The sequence below is a fragment of the Capsicum annuum genome, chromosome 9 (genome assembly GCF_002878395.1).
Source record: "Capsicum annuum cultivar UCD-10X-F1 chromosome 9, UCD10Xv1.1, whole genome shotgun sequence".
Lineage (NCBI taxonomy): Eukaryota > Viridiplantae > Streptophyta > Magnoliopsida > Solanales > Solanaceae > Capsicum > Capsicum annuum.
The window spans coordinates 162,381,309-162,388,154 of NC_061119.1; the positions used below are offsets into that span (position 1 = coordinate 162,381,309).

Below are 6,846 nucleotides of genomic sequence, written 5' to 3' on the forward strand. Positions count from 1 at the left end.
TTATATGCTTTATTTACTACTTTGCTTGGTCGACCTATGATACCTACTGAGTATAAGTGAACCGTACTCATGCCTTCTGCACCCTTTCGATGCAGGTCCTAGCTCGAGTGCGCCTCAGCTTACTTGATTCAGGCGATTGTTAAAGCTTTCAAGCTAGCGGTTGAACATTCATGCGTTCGAAGTTCACCTCTATCTTTCTAATACTAGTTATGTCTTTATTAGTATTCGGAGACAGTTATTATTCCTTTATGATTATTTTTCCGATGTATTTGACTCTTGAATTGTATTAGTAGTTCTTACACTATTGACACCTGATTTTGGGCATGATTGGTCGTTTGGATAAATTCTTTCCGCATTGTTATGATTATTTATATAGTTAGCTTCGTTACAGAAGTCTTACCTTGAGATATTTCTATCTTCTTCTCATTTCATATCAGTTTAGGTGATAGGCTTACTTGTCAAGATACGCTGTGACAAATGCCATCATGACCCTAATTTTTGGATCGTGACATAGTAGTAGCAGTAGCTACACATGCATATTGCTTTTTCCTTATATTTATTAATTTTGTCGTCATTTTTATGGTGCAATAAAATGATTACACATGCATATTATTTTTTTCTTATATTTATTAGTTGTCCTCATATATTATTTTAATCATACTTTTATTTAGACCTTTGTAATTGAATTATACATGTTAGTAATTATTTATAAATATCTTTTTGTTCATTATTACATAACTACAAATGGTATTTCGATAATTTTATGGTGCAATAAATATTTCAGAATCGATGTATGTCTATATGCATGTATAACCATTTTATTTACTACTATGTATAAGTGAAGGTTGGGTGACTAAAATTATCGAAACATCCTTGATAGTAATAATAATAATAATAATAATAATAATAATAATAATAACAACAATAACAATAACAATAATAATAATTGAAATAAGATAAGATGAGTATAAAATAGAAATAGAAACAAAAAACTTAATATATTATATTATATTATGCATATATATATTATTATATAATACATATATTACATTATTATTATTATAATATTATATTATATTTTTTTTTCAACTAATATATATAAGTAAAGGTTTGGTAGTACCACTAAAGACAAATTAGTAGTACGGCAAACCTTTACTTACATATAATAGAAAAATCATTTTATTTACTACTATATATAAGTGAAGGTTGGAATGACTAAAATTATTGAAATATAATAATAAGATAAGATAAGGAGTATAAAATAGAAATCGAAAATAAAAAAAAAACTTGATATATATTTATTTTTTCAACTAATATATATAAGTAAAGGTTTGGTAGTACCGCTAAAGACAAATTAGTAGTACGCCAAACCTTTACTTATATATAATAAAAAAACTAATTTTATTTACTACTACATATAAGTGAAGGTTGGACTGACTAAAATTATCGAAATAATAATAATAATAATAATAATAATAATAATAATAATAATAATAATAACAGGACAAGATAAGGAGTATAAAATAGAAATAGAAAATAAAAAACACTTATTATATTATATTATACATATATATATTATATATTATTATTATATTCTAATATTATACATATATTATATTATATTTATTTTTTCAATTAATATATATAAGTAAAGGTTTGGTAGTACCACTAAGACAAATTAGTAGTACACCAAACGTTTACTTATATATAATACTAGATGGCCCGTGTCCGTGCAAGGCACGAACATTTCTTACTATTGAGATACAAATAAAGAGAGATGTTCATTTCTTTATATTAATTTGTGGAATGAGAGATGGGTGAACAATGAGTGATGTTGCCGTGGCTTGTTGCAGGTGAAATCCGAAATTTGTTGTACTCTTTCATGACCTGAAAAAAATTTAAAGAAATAAACTAACAGTATTCAACAGATAGCAAAGACAAGATTCTTAACTTCTGTGTGGGACTGCATCCAACTCCATCTCATTCAATCTTCTCCTATGATTTTATCTTTCCTTACCAAGATGTGCAACAGCTGAATTGTCTTCCTTCATTATCTTAGCAAATATGTAGTAGTAGAGTCATTTCTTGTTGCATTATTACAAAAATAATGTGTCAGTTTCCACTTTAAGCTACGTCATGTTTCTACTTTAAGCTACGTCATGTTGAAGATGTTCAAGCCTTCTTAAGCACCAATACTGAATAACAGAAATAGTGCATTAGATATACATATGCAAACAAATAAAATATGTCAACCATAAATGTCACGCACAAACAAAAACCAATATTATCCATTATGTTTTCAAAATATTTAATTAGAAGTTGAAAAGTATATCTGGCTAAGAAGTGAATATGTTGTAGGACCTGTAAGAAAATAAGCATCGCAAAAACTTAATTCAATTTTTACAAACATATAATCAAATACCTTCGATGCATTCTGTACATAATGATGTTATGGTGCTAAGTCAGTACCATGAGTATTAAATTACCCAACATACTTGTGAGGCAAAAATGCAATGTAATGTTAGGTGCAATAGACCCTTTATGGCCGATAGATCCTAGTGGTCTGGTCCTTTCACGGAACACCCTCACATATAGCGGGAGCTTTAAGCATCAGATTGTCGTTTTTACTCGTGCAGCGAAAAACATAAAAATCAAAGCAAAATAAATTAATTTTCTAAAGTTACCAGCTAAAAACGTTAAAAAATGACATAACGTGAACCATCATTCAAAATAAGCTATCAAAACTCCAAAATTTGTCTTCATAATCAGATTTGAACTCCGTTATTGAAAGATTGAAGAAGTGATAGAAGTATTGAGAAAGTTGGAAAAACTCACCAAAAAGAGGATACACTTTAAAGCTCGGAAGAGTAGGGAATAAGAGATCTATCCGAGCAAATCTTCATTACCTAAAAATAGGTGCAACCTAGCAAATTCATATTACCCGAAACATAGGTGAAAAAAATCGAAATCTGTTGAACTCTTTCATGACCTGAGAAACAAAAAGTTAAAGGAATAAACTAACAGTATTCAGCAAATAGCAAAGACTAGATTCAAAACTTCTGAGTGGGAGTGCATCCAACTCTATTTCATTCAACTTTCTCCTATGCTTTATCTTCCTTACCAAGATGTTTAAGAACTGAATTGTTTTCCTTCATTATCTTGACAAATATGTAGCAACAGTCATTTCCTACTGCATTATTATAAAAATAATCTCCATAGGTACTCACCTGCTCTACTAATTTAGATAGACATCTTAGGAAAATAAAGCTTGATTTAGATCTCCCCTCCCACGTAATTAGTCATCTCATTGAAAAAGTTAGTTTATTAAAAGAAAAAAATTACAATATTTAACTATATAGAATCAGAAAATATTTTGATAGTAGATATCACTTTTTTATTACAAATGTTCTAACTGAATCCCTCACCCATCTCATTTGCCAAAACAAATATATATATATATCAAATGCCACTGTAATTTATAATCATTTATTACAAATGCAATATTTATACCTTCGAAATTATTCGAAAACAAATACTCAAACATCATAGGCATCATCCCATAATTTATATGATTCTTCAATATTTTCAAGCATAGTGTGTGTTTTAGTCATTTTTAGTATGCAAAGGGAGACATAGAGTTGCTAAATACAAAGTCAATATAAAGTTATTCCGATATGAAAATTGTGCAATACTATTGCTGACAGCTAATATTGGAGAGCATTTCCGGTAAACCCAAAGAAGTGAAATGTGAAAACAGACTACACCAAAGACATATGCCAAAGTACAAACAATTATAGCCAAGAAAAACAAACCTGAGTAATATTCTGATCAGCAACCACCATATGGGTGTGCTGTCCAAGTGATTGTCTGAGAGCTTTCGTGTCTTACACAATTACCATGCCCTTGTAAAGATATCGCAAAGTTATTCAGAGGGCATGTTTTTATAATAACCTGCATAAATCAGTCAACAGAAGAAATCTCCTCATGAGTAATATACGTTGAAAAGAAGATTTAATCAAAAACTATAGTATATTGGTTTTGTCAACATCAATACACTCAACTTTTATCTGACTATGAACTTATGGACCATATCTAAGAACATTTTACTTTATAAACATCCAGTTTATTGAAATTCTCATATAACTTTAGAATGTACATTTTTTCATAAAATCAAGACATAATACATAAATGTGTCCTTTAACTTGACTTCAACTTTCATCTATGTCCTCCAACTTCAGCTGTGACAAGTAGGCATTTAAACTTGTATAAAAACATGTGTCTAATTTATGTTCTCCATGTATTATGCCACATACATGTGTGTACTTGTTCAACTTTAGACAAGTTTGAGTGTCTCTACTTATGCACATCTAAAGTTAGAGGTCATAGATGTGAGTTAAGGTCAAGTTAAAGGGCATAAATATGTATTATCCTAAAATCAATGAAATGAGAGGCCACTTAAATGAAAACTAAGTTTTATTATGTTGATCCTTACTCCATATTGAATTCATTTTCGGAACATAGGAAGCTACCAAATTTCTTAATCTACAATTATGCCTCAGTTTCAAAATATAATTTAGAAAAAGGAATTGCAGCTTACATGGAATATTGACTTAACTAATAGAATATACGCAGACAGATACTCAGTCATTCAAGTTGAAACAAAGATTAACCAAATTATTTTCATAGTCATTCAAGTTGAAACAAAGATTAACCAAATTATTTTCATTTTCTCAATATTTTTCTTTAATAATAGATACAAAGAGAAAGTTAGCTTCATTAAGTAAGTTCTTTCTAACATAAGATCAGGGAGCTAACAAATTCCAAAAGATGATCACTATTTTAAAGTATATTTCACATGTACTCTGCTTTTGTCAGCTCTTCAAGACAGAGGATAACCATAACCTTCATAAAAGCAAACCACCTAGCATTGCTCAAAGGCACAAATCTTGCAAGAGAAGATAAAGTAAGACAATTTATTTATCCTAAATAACTGGGTAGAAATTACCTTTTTCATGAATGATTCCTCCTCAAATTTTGATAAGGTTAAACTGCCATGATAAATTATTTCTAGGGATGAATGATGAAACAGTAGAGATAGCAGAAGCAGTCTTGGTAAATGGAAAAATGCTTACAAAAATAATTTTGAGAAGTAAATACCTGCAGAAGGAAACATTCATATCATCCACGTATCACCGCTCCACAAAACCTTCTAATCACTTACACAGAGATTTTTAATCAAATTAAAGAATTTTCTATGGTTTTTCTTAGAATAGATGGATGTGTGCAGGCACATTCTGCTGAATTCTACGTGAATTCATCATATGTTGATAAAAATCAGGCATGTCAATTGACAAATACTGCAGTAAAATTTCTTTTTTGGGAAGCATAAGAATAGCCTAAAGTCATCGGGTGGGTATCAAATTATTCAAAAATAGTGTAATTTTGGAGAATTCGACAATAAATGTGGCATCAAAGATGAAGAGTTCGTGCATTTAGTGCCAATTGAGACAGAATGTAAATAGAACAGTCAAGCTGCATAAGCTTTTGTTGATTTTATGTTTCAATAAATTTTGAAACAAATACATCGGTTAAAGATTTTTAAGAGTTATGTTTCAATTAGTTTTGAAACAAATGCATCACTTAAAGTTTTGAGTTACAAAGGAAATGAATTTGATAAATTCATTATTCATAAGTTTTGAGTTACAAAGGAAATGTATTTGACAAATTCATTATTCATTAAGTTTTACGTTATAGGTTCTTAAAAGAATGACATTTTTTGTTTTAAAACATACATGAACCTATTAACTATTACTTAATTAATATGTTTCTCATGCATGAAACTTTCATCCTAGAAATAATGTTTTCTTTGGTTTGAAAAGACAAGCACTCAAAACTACTTTCCCCTTGAAAACACTAGAGAGACATTGATCAAATGGTGAAATCACCAATTCAAGAATAGAAGAGCAACATCCTTGAATGCTACTTGATTTGTGGCTTAGTTGAATCCCAAAAATAGAGTTGTCACTTGTTCTTTCGTTTGCTCATGGGAGAGACTCCAACTATCTTCAAGAAGCGTATTATCGTGCCTCTAAGCCAAGCAAGTTTTATTTTGAATTTCTTGTACAATTATCATTATTGTTCTAACAGCTTTCACAATAAGACTTCTTATTAATTAATTGGTGAATTTTTATCCAAAAATGCTACTGTAATAAATTTTATCAAAGTAGTTAACTCAGTCAGTGTGTGTAATTAATCATCAAACTCATTATATTGTTATCCCACCCAAATTCTCAATTGACCATCTATCCGAGTAGACCACCCCACCAGCCAGCAGAGCTTGCTGCCTTTTAGTTTGCTTTCACATTCTTCTAAGGTAATATTAAATATGTGGAAAAAATCAAGCACCAAATACCCAATCTGAAAACATCAAGCTTAATATTACATATTTTTTCACGAGATGATTAGATTTGCAGCAATTAATCAGTTTCAAAAGTCGAAAAGACAGCGAGAATCAGTAATCCAAAATAACATATAATTACATGCAATAGTTATCTATTTTCAACCATGCATTTGTGGATCAGATAGAATTACTGACAAGAATATAAGAAATTTAGCAATAGATTCTGAGAAAACATAGAAAATAAAAGTTGAAACAAAAATGATGCTCAAAAATCCCTTCAAGAAAGGAAAACAACGGGAAAATGCTTACCAGATGTAACGAGTAAGATGGAAGCTAAGCATCATAAGAGGAATAACCAAAATCGAACCGGAAAGAAAAGGTCGGAGAGAAAAATAACGATGGTGTTATTTTTGGTTTCACAAATGAAGAAGCAAAAAGATGTACAG

At 29.7% G+C, this 6,846-nt stretch overlaps 1 long non-coding RNA gene across 5 annotated transcripts; it reads right to left on the minus strand.

The window, feature by feature from the left end:
- Positions 1-1,556: 1,556 nt before the first annotated feature.
- LOC107842441 lies at positions 1,557-6,846 on the minus strand. 5 transcript variants are annotated; one of them, XR_001665781.2, is made up of 6 exons: positions 6,710-6,846; positions 5,158-5,216; positions 5,006-5,048; positions 3,813-3,951; positions 2,836-2,923; positions 1,558-1,887 (listed from the first exon to the last, which is right to left on the minus strand). It is a non-coding gene; the product is annotated as an uncharacterized LOC107842441 (long non-coding RNA). The 5 variants fall into 5 exon arrangements; XR_007045124.1 differs by having other exon boundaries at positions 1,559-1,887; positions 5,158-5,209; positions 6,710-6,845; XR_001665780.2 differs by lacking the exon at positions 6,710-6,846 and having other exon boundaries at positions 1,557-1,887; positions 2,836-2,989; positions 5,158-5,818.